Raw genomic sequence first — 15080 nt, forward strand, 5'->3', positions numbered from 1 at the left:
CTCGGGTTCGGGATTGCCTGGTTCCAGTCGCAGTAGGGTTTGGTACAGTGACGATCTTCGTTTCCTCTTGTTACTGCTGTGCAATCCTTTGCATGTGTGATCCGAGCATGCCACTGACATAATTCCTAGGGTTTCGGTCAAAATACAAAGAGTGAAGAGCAAATTACTTCTGTTTCACAGTTAATCGGCTTTTGTATGCTGTAAAGATCTCTGATCCATCTAGATTAATTGTATTGATAAAATACAGCGGTGGATGTTATTACATGCCTCGTCATTTCAGAGGCAATGTTGGAGGCCGGGGAACCACTTCCTTTCCTCTACCCACTTCCCTAGCACTTTCTTCATCTGGTAATTCCTCTTTTTGCCAGCTCGCCTATGTCCTCACAGAAGACACTGTCCAAGTTGGTGAGCAGAGCACGTGGTAGGTCCGTGACAGCCACGTGAACCCAAGCCGTGTTCCGGTGCTGTGGTGCTGCTTAAGCAGCAGGGCAGGGCAGGGCGTTGGCCGCGGATGCTGTTCCTGGTGCCTTCTCACTCTTAATTAAAGTGTCCCAGCCAAAGGTACGTTTTATTTGAATTAGGAGTTTGTGTTGTCAGGAAAATTAATCCACAAACACCAGAGGTTTATGTCCAAAAAGGAGACAGAGGAGTCCTTTTATTTTATTCGAATAAAGGGAGAGGCCATGGGGCATTCCTCTGGGGTTTCTCAAATTTTTGGAGGATGCAGCCTCCTTTTTATCCTAATTCCCGGCCGCTTGTCCCTTCTCCCTTTCCCCATAGGCTGAGGTACTTGAGAGGTACAGGCTTCCGGAACGCCTGATACCGGCGGCGATACCTTCCCCCCCGCCACCCCCAATGCATAATCCCTTCTTAACTTTTATGGAATTCATGGTGCTCTTTCAGTGCCTCTTTGATCTTCTACTGGAATCCATCCCATTGTTTCTGTCGTCTCTCACTGATAGCTACATCTTATCAACTGACCCACAGCTTGTTTGTAAAGACGAGCTCATAATTCCTCTCAGTGTGTACCAGTCATGTCAAGTGTGAAAAAAATCATTTTCCTAATACAACAGCAAAGATCATTTCCCTAGCCAGTAATTTTGACCACACACTTCTTTACTTTCTGTCTTGATTCGCTTTCCAGGTCACTCTTCGATTACCTCACCTATGATTCATTGTGAGATGACAGCTCTCAATAATTCCTAACACCAACTTCCACCACCCACTTGTTTTGTTTTGGGATAAATAGCTCCATGTTTTCTTCCATTCTGCCTCTCAGGTGTGGGAAAAGATATTTTTTGAAGTCTCCAGCAACTCAGTTTGGAAACTGACATGCCAAACCTTGTACTTGCCATATTGATTGTTAATGTCTCTTTCTTTTTCTTTGTTTTTCCATAATTCTCTATTCACTACTCGCTTGCAATGTGTTTAAGCTGCACTCTTTTTAGTTTATGTTTTTACATCATCTAATGTGTTATATTTCTGTACAAGATTAGAGCTCCTAAGTGTTATGGCAATACAGTAAATAAGTTGTAATTACAGAAATATAAGTATTCCCAAAATAAATTAACGCTAGAAAACTGAGATTAAATATAGTTTTTAAAGCCATTCAGACATGTTGGCACAAAAATACACAACTAAACTCCCCGCTAGTTAATGGTGTCATGAATTAACTATACAATTATATTGTTGATAGTCCATGTTAGAATTAAAGTGGTTTATGAAGATGAATTCCTTTTATTTTTCATTATTTTCTGCCTGGTCTATCAATCAGGTGAGGCTGAGATTTCCATAATTGTTTGGGTTTCATTCTGTACTTTTACCTGGAAATTTGAAGTTTTAAATGCATAGAGCAAGGTGAACTTTTTTCATTGCATGCTTATTTGGACAGGTTGCTGAAGGACATATTTGAGAAAAAGAAAGAACACTTTTGAAACAAAAGGCTTGATTTCTCTTTTTCGTTTATGTATTTTTTTAGTCATCAACCTCTGGGCTTGTTTGACAGTAACTATGAATAATCTGTCCCTGTAAGAAGAAATTTATCACTGTTTTCTGGTCTCTTTTAAAAGTTGTTTTCTCTTACATTGCACTTACAGTGTTTTTGCTAGGGAGTAGAGAAACCAACCAATGCATAATTAAGTAATGCAGAATTTTGGGGTGGTGGACACATGTGATCAGATCCACAGGGACCTGCAGAAATAGAATTAATAGAAATGGATTTTTCCACTGTGTTCTCTCTGGCATAAAATCAGTGCTTAGCATTCCTGAAAACATAATTTGTTCATGTTTTCCTATGTGACTACCAAAAAATACTTACCAAAAGTACAAGCTAAGCTATAATTTGCATACTCTTACTCAACTGTCATGAGTAGGAAAAACAACTATTTGTTTTCTCTCTCTTTGAATATCTATTGTGTAGAGTCTTTTGTGCAGTTGTGGAATCAAAATTACTGCTTTCCTGTAGTATTGATTTTTTATTTTTGTCGCTTATATAAAACATTTTAGCATACTTGTTAATGTATAATACCCTTCCATTACTGAGATAAGTGTCTGGCTATGGGATTTGATCTAATTTTACTATCTTTTTTGTCACAAATTATTATAACTTTCACAAACTTCTGTAGGTTTCTTTCTTACCATTTCTTTGGCTACTTGTCTGGCACATAGCCATAGTTTTCTCTGTAAAATCAGTGCCCCACTTTTTATATAGCATCAGCTTTATATTCTTCAGTTTTGCTTACAGAAACCAACATAGCCTGTATATGAAATGTTTCCTTAGCTGTGGATGCATTGTCTTTCAGAGAAATCAAAATTCCCTCCACATGTCTCTTGATCTTCACCAGACTTGAAGAACCTGTATTTCTTAGAGCTTCTATGTTTGCTTTATGTTTCATGTGTTTGTTCTTTCTACCCTACCAAATGTCTGCATGAAGCAGGCATTGTCAAAGGCCAGAAATTTGAAACCATTTCTTTCATTATAGTTTCCACAAGTAGCTATTAAGTCTGTAATATAAAGCAATTAAACTATTGTTGATCCAAGTGGAGGGCCAAATTTATCATCTGTGGCTGAAGTACTAAGGAACAAGGAATGGTTTTCTGTTGGGATCTTTGAAATTCCACAAGAAGTGATATTATTCATTTAGTTAAAATATAAGAAGTAAATGGTTTTGGATGTGATGTTGCATGTTCATTGCTCATTTCTTCTAGTTACAACAGCCTATCTTATGCCCATCCTCAGTTATATTTACAGAAGTAATTACCCTATAAAAAACAAAAAGGACATCAGTTTTCTTGAATAGTAAAACACAATCCTGGCTCAATTGTACTTGTGACATTTTCATAAAAGAAAAGGAACTGGAGAAACCACCTCTGTAGAAATTTAGAATAAAAATATCCCAGAAGTATTTAGCAACCAAAGGATGTTAAGTGAAAAGTAAGATTCAGTCTTTAATTGTATGTGTTATATTTTCACTAATCATACATTTCTATACATTTATGCAAAATAAATTAATGTAATTGTTCATAATGTATATTTATGGCCCAAACTCTTCCTCATTTTAACTTTACATCTCCAAAGTAGCCTGCTGTCATTAACTTCTTAGCAGTTCTGCTCTCACAGTAGGTGATACAATGATTTTTACAAGAAGCAAAGTTAGCTCACAAAATCAAGTAGAACTGTGGTTTGAAATTGCCAGTTAGCATGGGTTATTCTGCAGATGGCGAAACATCCCTGTCCATTGTATGTCAGTGGAATAAGAAAATTGAATTATTGTGCCATTTCTTAACCAAGATCCAGAGGACAGTAATACCCTCTGTTTAAAGTACAGATAGGGAGTTCTAAATTGTTGCTTCAGTTTGTGGCAAACTTACCCTACTTCCTTGGGCAAATCTCTCCCTCTACCTTGTTTCAATCCTGTGATCATTTAATGGAAATAATAATCCCCTCCCTTGCTCAAAATACTGTGTTTAGAGATAAAATCTGTTAATGACAAAAAATCTCACACATTTTGATATAAAAAATACACCAATTATATCTATAATATTTATTATCATTTTATGTATTATTTATTTATATATAAATATTTCTAAATTATATATATAAATTATATTAAATTCTTGTAAAGCCAACCTGAGAGCTTCCTTCATCCTTATGATTGTGTAGAATCCACTGTGCACTAAGAGTCCTCTACACATGCATTTTCTGGCATAAGTTACATGGGGGTCTTATTTCTCTCATCCAGGCCTTCCTTGCTGTGTTGAAATAATATGAACCATCACAGCAATTGTGATGATGCTCACTTACGAAAATGCACAGATTTGAATTTAAGATTTTCAGGCACAAAGATTAAAGGCAGACATATTAAAGAGTTCCCAGAGCTGTGGGTGCTCAGCACCTCTCTGATAATGAGGATTTGGTTGTTTACTTGTTCCATTATACTCCTTTCACTATCTATCTAATCCTATCATATTGTCTAGAGAAATACTCAGATGGTTGGTTTCTTTACTGTTTTATACAATTGGGGATGGTGTCACCACACAATGAAAAGAGCCACAGAATGTTGTTTTTCAAAGGCTTACACTCACATTTACACAACATTTTCTCACTGGATCATGAATAAATAGTAAGATTATTCTTACTATTCTTACTAGTTTGTTTTCCTATTGATGAATAGTTGCTGCTTGGGATATATATATTTAGGATTATCTGTGATATTATGCAACCCTGCTAGTGAAAGAAACACTATTGTATCCTTTTTCTGTACATAGTTTTAGTCGTATGTCCAGGTAATTAAGATGGGGAAACTACTAAAGCAACCAGACTCTTAGTAATTTCACAGATTGTCTTTGGAGAACAGTGGAGTGGAACAGAAAGTAAAAATACCTGTTTATATAAATGGAAATGAAAATGGTGTAATTAATATCAGTTTTTAACTACTCATGGTAATGAGCAGACAGGACTATTTTTGTAAATCAAAACCATTTTTTTTTCCAAACTGAGTGCAAAAGAAGCTTTCCTATTACCTTCTTTGCAGTACATCCTATCTACCAAAAGGAGTTTTATATCAATCAGCCAGCATAGCAACAGGGAACACAGCAACACAGGCTCCCTTATGCATCTGATGGAGATTGCTTTATTGTAGAAATTACACCCTTTTTATACCTTTAATCTCTACCTGACATAACTGAAACCAAACTGAGACCTAAAAGAATTTAACAGAAGAAGGGCACCCATTGGCTGACTCAGCTGCAGTGCTGCTGTCTACACATTCTAACATCCAATCAGCTTCCCGCTCATACGCTGTCTACACATTCCTCAGCCAATCACAATCTCACTCCCAACTGTCACTCAGCTGACTGTCTCCTCACTCCTAACTGCCTTTCAGCCCTCAACCGACTTTCAGCTGTGCGGCCTGCAGCTGTGCCTTTCCCATTGGGCCTTCTGGTAAGCATAAGCTGTAACCACTTTAACAATTATAACCTGATATCCTGCAAGCCAGTATGTCTTTAATTCTTTGATTTTGAAAAATTATTAGCAGAAATAAATGCCCTCTAGACAATTTATAAATGAGAACTTTCAGGTTTTTGCACAAGTTTGATGAATCATAGAATCCATCCTCACTGCTTGAGTAAGAAAAGTCTGGGACAGTGTTCAGAGAAAGACCGATGTGACTTGGAGAAGTGAGTCTGCTGCTAGGTACTGTTTGCCCACTGTTTGATGGTTGGTGATGGAGACAGAATTCCAGGCAATGCCTCTACAGGTGCCACAGGCAAAGATGAGGATTGCTGCTATGACTGGAACTGAGCCAGTTCTGGAGGTGTGACTGCCAGGGACAGCACTGTGCTGGTTATTGCTACTGAAGACTGGGCTAATAGACTGTGGCAAGGGGGTATACAGTACTTGTAGCAATCTATAGCAACACCAGGCAGTGGGATTAATTTCATCTTCCCCCACCAAAATAAGAAAGGCCTTTTTGATGCCCAAACAGGGACATGAGGAATTTGAGATAAGGACAGAGGAAATGGTAATGGACAAAATATGGATGAACAATGCTAGAGGGGGAAGAGGTAAATGATTGTAGAGTATTTTGGTAGTTGTAACTGTAGTGAAGGAATGAGGGAAGTATTGTCTGTAACTTTTGTTGGTGTTGATGTTATTTTGATTTTGGTGCAGGGAATTATTTTGGTTTATATAAGTGAAGTTTGTGATGAATGTGTATTTTAATGATAATTCTTAAACTTACAGTACCCAGAAGTGAGGGAATGAATGTGTTGGGTTTGCTGGCAGAGGCAGCATGGTGTTGGTGACATGAAGTGGGTTGTTTATTTTGGTAGGTTTGGGTAGCTGTGGATAGAGGCTACAGGGGTGGCTTCTGTGATGAGCTGCCAGAAGTTTCCCCCATGTCCAGTATAGCCAATGCAAGCCTACGCGGTGCTAGCACCTCAGGGATAATGTATTTAAGAAGGGGGGAAAGCCTGATTATGGGTTTTCTCTGGTGGTCATCCCTGTTTCCATCTTGGGGAGGGCAGAGTTTGGTTCCACTCGTCATCTGGAACTCCCTGATGCTCCTTAATCTTTCTCCCTCCTCTTGCAGTGCTGCCACCAGTGTGATCAGATCAGTCTTCTTGGCCACCACTGGCTTCACTGCTCCCATGCTGCCACCCACTCCCTGGGACAGGCTCTGGCACCTGGGATAGCAATGGGTGGCAGCGTGTTCCCACGGCAGCTCTGTCCAGGGGCCACAACCATTCTGCCGAGTGCCTAGGACATGGCTTTGTACCATCCTGTTGGGAGGGTGCCAGGTGGTGCTCAGGAGTGCCTCTGGACCTGCGGGGGGACACACGGATAGACAGTGTTGCCCTGCTTGGCACTCCTGTAGCGAGCTGCAGGGAGTGCCCCTGGCTGTGGCAATGCTATGAGCTCCGGAGAACCTGCAATTTTCGCTCCCCAAAGGTGCGGTGAAAATACCTTTGTTGGTCTGTAAGGAATTATTTTAAATGTGTAGTATGACACCACAGACATCTCAGCCAGCACACATACTAAATGTGCTGCTTTACTGTTTGATGACATTAGCAGACAGTGGTTGCCTTTTCGTTAGTATATGTGAGTCTGGTTTAATTATTGCAAAAGGAATTAGTGCCTAGTGCTTTGGTACCCCTCACGAAGTCAGTGCTTGCTTGACACACTTGAGAATGCAAGGTGAGCCGGATCTGTTCCATGATGGGACAAAACATGGCTGTGGCAGTTCGGAGCAGCTCAGTGAAAAGTTGTGACTCAGGCATCCTCTGAATCATATTGCCCCTGAGCTGTAGCATTGCACAAGTGGGGAGTGTGCCATCAGACCCTGCTAGATGGAGCACGTTCCTTCCTTCATGTCCAGCCAGCATCCTGTGCTGACACAGAAGGGAGGAGAATGACGATTATCTTTGCTTCTGACCCAAATTCCCCCCACTTCTCCACTTGCTCACAGAAGGAAATAATTTCTCTTCAAGGTTGGCTCATTAATTTAGGGTCCTTAGCACAGCCTTGAGGCAGGGTGGCATAGAATGCAGGAATGCCTTATTACTTTCATGCAGAACTCTGTAACCTTCAGATGCCCAGATGCAGTTTATCTGCTCATATGTACGTATGACATTCTACTCACTTGTCAGCTGTGAAACTAATGCTTGTTCCTTGGGCACTCATTTTTTATTCTATAGGAAGCAAAATCTGTTACAGTGAGAGAAGATAGCAACACATACAAAAACACACTTTTGTCAGTTAAATTTAAGAATTAAGACTAGCATAATCAAATAGTCAATCAGCTAATTAAGCTCTACAATGACTGCTAACAGATTCAGGCAGCAGATTTGGAGATGAAGAGTGATTTTCCTGTAAATAAAATTGAGATTAAAGTACTCGTTAATATTAGATCAGCTAGCAAGGCAAAGGTCCATTGTTCTTGATGTCTGAAGAGGTTAATGATTCTGGTAGCCAGCTAGGAATCAAGCACTGAGAATTCCCAACTTGGCGGCAACAGCAGTTCTTCGTGAAGTCTGGCAGTGAATAGCATTTTTTAAATTTTTTTATTTTTGAAGAAGGAGAATCTATAGTAAATATGAGAGTGTGTGTTGAAACAGGTTATTTCAGTGTTAAACATCTATACTTTTCCAGTGAAATTTTCAGAGGACTTTACCTGAACCTGAACTTTATTTGCACTGAAGTTACCTGTACCCTTTGAAGTTGTACCCAGGTACTCGATGTGTAACAATTTACAGCTGACTCAGAGCAGCTCTGCAAAAAAACAAAGTGACTAATCTCTTTGTAGAACTGAAGCTTTGCAACTTTGCTCTGAGTCATCACGACAGTTCAAAGTGCATTGACTTAGTGCAGAAATAGATTTAAACAGAGTATTCAGTTTCAGAACAAATATTATTCTGGTCCTGTCAGCATGACCTCATTAGCCCTATTTTACAGCAAAGTGTCACTGATACAGAGGGTAATTTCAAATCTCTAGAAGACTATCAAAGTGGAGCTCAAGAAGTTAAGGGAAAATACGGATGAAAGAAGGAAGGCAAAAATATTTTCTTAGCAATTGCGAGTGTCACACAAAGAGAGTGGGAGCAGTCATTTGCCTAGTAGAAAGAATGGAAGGGAAGCCTAGTAGAAAGAATGGAAGGGAAATAATAAAATGGGAATTGGTGGCATTAGAATGTGTAGGGAGATCTTTAGAAGTTTGCCTGTTCTGAACATATTTTAGCCACCCTTAATTATTCTTTCACATTCTGAGATCAAATAAATAAATAGTAACATTAATCCTATGTTATTTGGCAATTCTCTTTGTGTTACAAATTTATGGTCCTCTTATCTTCATGCTGCTATCTTAAGGATAAATATTAGTACAAGCCAGAATCTCTTCTGAAACGGATGAGTGGTTTGTGACTTTGTTTTCCAGAGCTGCTTTACCTCAGTGTAGCAGGAGTTCAGGTCCGCCAGTGGGTCTGTGTAGTAATGCCCAATATCCATGCACAAGACACATTCAGTAGGGAGCAAGTATTTCAGAACAAAAAAGAGCATTCATACACAACTTAGAGACATAAATTATGGATATCTAAATTAATAGATTTAGTCATCAGATAATCAGTGGTAGCATTGAGTACATTATAGAGTTTAAGTTAATAATTTGGTTTCTTACACATACATTACTACATCTCTGTAATTAATATATATGTCAGTATAGAAAAAGATTTTTATAGTAATAGTCTCATTTAGTGCCTTGTTTCATACAGGCTGCAATTGTGGGAAAAGTATATAAATCTAACAAAACTTCATAAATGAGCAATGTCTTGTTCTTTGAGTCACAAAATTAGCAAGAGGTAACATGTTCATTACTTGAACGTTAAGAAAGGATGTTAGTTTAAATGCTTTTTTGCTTGAGGAAGGATCATGTATTATCACAGAAACTGAGCAGATTTGGGCCTAGTCTGTACATGAATGGAAGATGTGTAACAAAAATTCATCTTACCACAAGAAAGGATGTCCGTGTTTGTGTGGGTCTGATGGTTATTGCTGAGTCAGTCTGCCAGTTGTGCCTGCTCTAGTGTTAAGGAAGCATTTCAGTGCTGGAATTGGATCCCAGATCCATTCAGTGGTTAGGGTAAATTAGGATCCACAGTGTGTGGCATTGCATTTAGGAAAGCTTTTTGTCTTAAATTTTCAGCTGTATTCCCATAACAATAGGAAATGTGCAAAGTTTCACAGTGGGATACAGTATTAAAATAATGTAAATATAGGTCAGGTATTGTTAATGGTTGATACCTTTCCTTTCATCTTCAGCATAAGTCAGTAGGAGAATATGATCCCCATTACAGTTTCCCTGTATGCTGATTGCTTTTGTCCTGGTTTAGGGCAAATTTGTGAGAAAAGTCCCAATGCCCCCCCGCCCCCGGGAAGCAAACCCACGTGGCCACTTTCTCCCACCCCCCAACCAGTTCTGGAAGAGATTTCTCTGAAAGAAGTGGAAAAAACCTATTTATTTAACATGCAGAGCACTACCCAGCACAAGAATGAACAATATCAAATTACAAAACCTCTTGCCGCTCTGAAGAGATGACAAATTCAGAGGGTCTCCCTCCTGTGGGTGTTCGCTCTGTTATCAATCCCTCTGGCGCTGGAAAATGCCGCTGCCCAGGCTGGGCTCCCGGTAGTCCACGGGTGCAAGCTCCCGGTGCTCCCCCGAGTCCCCAGTTCAGAGCAGGTTTGATCCGTTCCAAGGAAAAGGAAAGAAAACAGTCCAGGAAGATCTCTCCCTTTGGCTAGTTGGAAAGCCAAGGTGATCTGTCCCTGTTGTCTGTGCTGTAGTCAAAACCCCGTCCCAGGATGCGGGGGGAGCAAGTACAGTCTCTGATAACAGATCCGGTGCTTCCTCTCCGCTCACTTTTACTCTTAGATGAAATTTTAAGGATACAAAACCTATTTCTGGGTTAGGTGGATGAATGGGGATACAATTTAAAATCACAATCATCCGAGGACAACTTTGTTGCTCACAGACCTTTTACTTGTATAAAAATGTAGATGAGAATTAATAAAAACTTAAAAAGTAAATGTTCATTGTATCACATCTACAATACGAATATAATACACAATACAAAATTATGCTTTAAATGAGCTGAAAATAAGGAATTGTAGAAAACTGAGATGAGACGATGTGGCAGCAGCCTCAGGGGAGACAAAGTTACATTGTCCCACCCCAAACCCCTTGTGAAGGGCGGCCCAGGTGCTCTGATTTGGTTTGAGTCCCTGGGGGCTTCTCCCTTGGTGTGCTTCTACTGGTCCCTGACCCTGAACTCCACCCTCAAAGGTGGAAACCCTTAAGAGTTCTGTCCCTCAAAAACCCCTGCTGTGCCTCTGTTCAGGGCTCTCTGTTCTGGACCTGACTTTGTTTCCATGCTGAGTAAATGGTTTCATGAACGGAGCCCGTCTCGGTTGGTATTTCATGCTGGTCCCCAGAATCCTGCTGCTTCCCTGGACGAGATCCTGAGGTTGCTGACTACAACACCAGCTGGTAAGTGATGTGCAACAGTAATGGCTAAATCAAAGTCTGGTTTAGAAATTCCTTTTTGTGATAGTCAAGAGAAGTATGCATAATGTTTTCCTCTCTTAGCATAATAATTATGTTGAAAACTGTACCAGGCGAACTAATAGAAACTACCTAGAGTGGAGTAAGTTCCTGCAATTGTAAATACTATATATTCAGGAAATGTCAATTCATCTTTTGTCACAAATCTATTTGAATCTTTAAAGAAATTAGTGAGCAGGTGGATGAGAGGAGAGCAGTTTATACAGTCTACTTTTATTTGTAAAAAATTAAAAAATCACATCAAATGCTCCCACAGAAGTTAAACTGGCAAAGGTTAAGATGGAAGATCCTCACTTGGGTGAATAAGTGGTTAAATGATAGAGAAGAATCAAGGATCAGTTTTCACAGTGGGTTTTGTTATAGATACATATTATATTATTGGCTTTTCACAAATATTAAAATGAATGTTATATGTATAAGGTTAAAAACCTTTGTTGTATTAATATAGTTCCTTCTATTTCTGTTATTGATGAAACTTAAAAATAGTAGTATAATACAAATATGTTAGGCTATAGCATGGTATTAAAGCAAAAACTACTTTTGTTTATATAACCCAGAGACTGAAAAAGATAGTCAGGAAACCTGCCCTGCATTCTTAGATTATTTTATCCAGATGAAGACAGCAGTGACCAGAACTCCAAGGGAGGAATTTATTGCACCTCTGTATCAGGGAGTGTGAAACTCAGTGGAGCCAAGAAGATCGATCTATTGGAAGGAGGGTGAGTTAAAACTAAACAAAGAAACTTCTAAAACTTAAGGGGAATGTTTGAATCATGTATGAGAATTTATGAATATGTAATAGGGTTCTGTTGTTAAGGAACAATCCTTTGTTAGTAAGGTGTGCTCTCTTGGCTGAATGCTGAGGCACCCGGCCATATTTGTATATTTTACTTTATTTCTATCTCCTAATTTTCTTTCTATTAAACTTTTTTAATTTTATATAAAGAATATGTGAACCTAATTTTTTAAAGTTTTATAGCTGTTATTTCAGTTATGTAGCTGTTGAGGGTTAGGTGTCCTTTTTTGTTGTTTTTTTTGTTTTTCTGGCCTGCCTGTGGAATTTTTACCCATTAGTTGCTGGGACAACCTAACTGTGAGTACTTAGGGGGTGCTTGACAAAGGACAAAGAGTGGCCGGGCCCAGGGGAAGGGGGAAGGGGGCAGGAAAGAAGGGTGGGGACAGTTTTTGGTTGGCTGTCTTCGGCTTCAGGGAGAGACATTTTTGTTTTCTGGGTCGCGGAGCTGCTGCGGGAAAAAGAAGGGAATTTCGCCATCACCCAGACAGAGCTGCTGCTTCTTCTCTTTCTTCCCTCTTTGTTGGTGGCCTCGCATACCCTGTCCTGCCGGGACACGTGGCAGTGCCAGGCACCGCTGCGGAGCTGCTGATCCACCTCAGCCACCGGCCCAGGATCTCAGCTCGTCCCTGCTCTTCCAGCTGACTGTTCCTCAGAGCCCTGCAGGAGCACTGGGACTGACTGCCCGAGGGGGTTTGTGAAAACAAAACCTCTCCTCCATCCCATCTCAGCCGAGAAGGTTGTCACGGGGTCTCTGGTTTTGTTTTCTTGTTATTGCTGTAGTTATTGTTGTTTGTTTGCCTGGTTATACTAGTAAAGAACTGTTATTCCTATCCCCAGATCTCTGCCTAAAAGCCCCTTGATTTCAAAATTATAATAATTCGGAGGGAGGGGGTCTACATTCATTCATCCCAAGGGAGGCTCCTGCCCTCCCTAGCAGACACCTGTCTTCTAGAACCAAGACAGTAGCTCAGTGCAGTGTAGCCCTCTGACAGTTTATTTTATATTTTTGTGTAGGCTTCACATATTTGTGAAAGACAAAGCCTTTCTGAAATTTCAGTTTCTTGGACTGGGGTGGGGGTTAGTCTAGAATCTGGAGAATTACTGCTCAACTTTCCACCCCTATATCCACAGAGAAAATCTGGCTCAAACTCTTGCAGTAATAATAATTAAAGTACAATAAACAAGAGAACTTCTGTTGTTTTCTTAATTTTCAATGTCTCATGTCTATGAAACATGTTAGGTCAAACCAATGTAGCAGGAGATGCAAACATACAGCAATAGAACAGCATCTGAGATTCAAATTTGTGATTTCAAACTGTGATTTAAGAACATACATGTTCATAATATTTTATATATTAGTAATGGCCTGTCTGCACAAAACAGCCTTTGATATAAGTCGTGATATTAAAGGCTAAAGTCCTTGAAAACTTCCCGCAGAAGAGAGAGTAAAGCAAAACAATATCCTTGTGTATAGGAGAAAAAATGTAAATCTATGTGCATTAGCCAACGGTAACTTGCTTAGCCCGCGAACCCTGTAGAACCCTATATAAGTGTGCTAAAGATAGAAATAAATGGTGTTCACGTTTACTTCTGTGAAGAGTTGTGAATAGCTGGCGGTCTCTCAATATCTGGTGCTCTGAACGGGACCCTGCAGGCAGGGGGACATGGATGGGTCCACGCATAGTGGGACGAGGCCTTGGACCGAGGTTGGTGGAGCAGATCTGAGCACAGATAGATGCTGCCTTGGATCGGTACTGGATAGGCGACCCACGGAAAAAGGGGGCAGGTCGCTGGGGAAGTCTGAAGATGGAGGAGTAAGTGAGGGGTTGCGACCCTCCCCCCGCCGTGTCCCCACAAAAAATGGAAACAGAGTTCACAGCAGCTAAAAAACTGCTTCTTAGCATTATCGTTAAACGAAGTGAACCAGCCAGGGAAAAGGACCTGGAAAAGCTCATTATATGGCCTAAAAACCATGGGCATTTAGCAGTGCCCCCACTGCTTTTTGCAGTTAAGAAATAGATGGATATAAGGGCTCTGATGTGGGAAATGGCAATCACGGGAAAGAGTAAAGATGTAGTATCGCTCAGTTCGATATGGAAACTTGTGTTGGATACCTTAAAAAATATGAAGGCAGAGTCCAGGGTTGTAGCCGCTGCCTTAGAAGCCATGGTGTATCCCGAAACGAAAGTGCCACAGTCACCTCCTGCCACATCAATCAGCTGTCTGGGTGCCTTTCTTGGGGTTGGGCACGTTCAGCCAGCGAAGGGGTTCACAGGAAAGCAGTGTAGCACTGTATCGGAACTTTTAAAATCTCAGGGGTGCTCTGGAGTGGCTGAGTCCACGTCAGCTGAGCCCAAGCTGGAAGTTACTCCGCTGAATGCGGATGTAGAAATGACTTGTCTCAGGAAGAAGATGCTGCCAGCCCCAGGCGGGCGGAGCCTCACACGTCATCAGAAATCAAAGCCCCAGATTGCCAGCCACCATCTACTGTTAACTGGGGAAAGCTGCAGGATGTCCCTCTCCCTACCAGGCGTGTTGCTACAGTCAACAGACAGGAAACCACCAGCAGGAGAAGAATCAGTAAATTTTAATGGTACACCTAAAAAAGATCTATTAAGGTGGCAACAACAAATAGAACAGCTCGTGCAACAGCTGCAAGCTCAGATCAAACACCGAAGCAGCAGGCAGAGTCTGTTCAGCTACAGTAGGATGTGATACGTCCTGAACTATTTGCTTCACTTTTGGAGACGCTTTTAACACTACAATCTTATTTAAGTTCCAACTTTACTACCCTGGAAGAAAAGAAGCCAAATTTAGATTGGTTTCCACCCGAACCAGGGGGACTTGGAGGAAAGCACTGAGGTGTGCACAGAGAACAAAGGCACCCCCAGGGCAGAGGCAGTGCAGAAAAAGCTCCAAGGCCATGCTGAACAATTACAGAAGCAGTTGAGCAGAAACAGGTGGCTCAGTGTCATGGGGTAGCTTTACCTTTAAGACAGCTGAGGAAAGAGGGGAAGTTGAAGCTGCTGGTGGCTGATGGGAGTTTTTCCTCCTGACCAATTATCAGTCATTTCCAAGAATTGACAGCAGATCTGACCATTAAAAAGTGAATTCAACTTGTAAACACCCCCTTAAGGAGTACAGGCAGAGTTCTTTTGCTCTCTTTG

General features: G+C 40.7%; 2 long non-coding RNA genes across 6 annotated transcripts in view; both read left to right on the forward strand.

The window, feature by feature from the left end:
• The window catches only part of LOC107203725, a 13030-nt gene extending 687 nt beyond the window's left edge, over nucleotides 1–12343 (forward strand). The window contains exons 2-6 of one of the 5 annotated variants that reach the window (XR_004497263.1): nucleotides 369–561; nucleotides 5385–5443; nucleotides 6594–6952; nucleotides 10894–11042; nucleotides 11675–12343. This is a non-coding gene — a long non-coding RNA (uncharacterized LOC107203725). Of the gene's footprint in view, nucleotides 1–368; nucleotides 562–1144; nucleotides 3178–5384; nucleotides 6953–10893; nucleotides 11043–11674 lie in introns of those variants that run through there. The other 4 variants (XR_004497261.1, XR_004497260.1, XR_004497262.1 and 1 more) reach the window with 4 other exon arrangements.
• A 259-nt stretch (nucleotides 12344–12602) lies between these two features.
• The window catches only part of LOC117244348, a 9562-nt gene continuing 7084 nt past the window's right edge, over nucleotides 12603–15080 (forward strand). The window contains exon 1 of the long non-coding RNA XR_004497264.1: nucleotides 12603–12649. This is a non-coding gene — a long non-coding RNA (uncharacterized LOC117244348). The remainder of the gene's footprint in view (nucleotides 12650–15080) is intronic.

Source organism: Parus major, chromosome 4A, assembly GCF_001522545.3.
Source record: "Parus major isolate Abel chromosome 4A, Parus_major1.1, whole genome shotgun sequence".
Classification (NCBI taxonomy): Eukaryota; Metazoa; Chordata; class Aves; order Passeriformes; family Paridae; genus Parus; species Parus major.